At 38.8% G+C, this 799-nt stretch overlaps 1 protein-coding gene across 1 annotated transcript in view; it reads right to left on the bottom strand.

Annotated features, from left to right (window-relative positions):
• LOC128249705 (homeobox protein rough-like) overlaps positions 1-799 on the bottom strand; it is a 157,948-nt gene that overhangs the window by 154,799 nt on the left and 2,350 nt on the right. The window lies entirely within an intron of this gene.

Here is a 799-nt window from a genome sequence, read left to right as displayed (position 1 = left end):
TGTACACACACACACACACACACACACACACACACACACGGATGGACGGACGGACGGACATAATGAGCTAACAAAGGAGTTTCATATCGTCACCTGACATGCTAGAGAAAGCGAACAAATTCTCTTAAATATATTGCGCACATTAGCGATAGCTATTCTGTAGAACGTGAGCTTTCCAAACCAACAACCGACGTATATATACGTCACCCAGTCTCCCAGGTGATTTCCTGCCTGGTAGTTCTCCAGCAACCGTCGAGAGACTTTCACTTATGGTATTATATGTTCCAGGAAAGCTCATTCAATCACTTTGCATCGTAGTTGTGGTGTTTATTTACATTCTATATTCCACCTAAAATGAATTCTAGGTCATTTTGACGAGGGTCTTTTGCGACCTTGACTCGATGGTATGGCTTTTCATATTGCGATATATAGTGTGTATGTATACACAGAAATATATGCATATATCCATATACATACATACATACATACATACATACATACATACATACGTACGTACATACAAACAAAAATACCTTGTTGTTGATGTTGAAATTCTAGGGAAGGAGCCTTGGATCTAGTTTAGAAACCAGCCCTTTCTCTATTGACACGAAATCATGAAATAAAACCGAACAATCACATACATGCACACAGATATATATATATACACACACACACACACACACACACACACACACACACACACACACACACACACACATATATATATATATATATTCTTTATTTTCTCTCCTTGTTTCTTTCTGTGTTCCTTTCTGTGGAACGGCGTAGGCTCGAAACG

Source organism: Octopus bimaculoides, chromosome 17, assembly GCF_001194135.2.
Source record: "Octopus bimaculoides isolate UCB-OBI-ISO-001 chromosome 17, ASM119413v2, whole genome shotgun sequence".
Taxonomy (NCBI): domain Eukaryota; kingdom Metazoa; phylum Mollusca; class Cephalopoda; order Octopoda; family Octopodidae; genus Octopus; species Octopus bimaculoides.
Note: the sequence above shows the minus strand (reverse complement) of the source record. Positions and strands in the feature narration are given on the sequence as shown.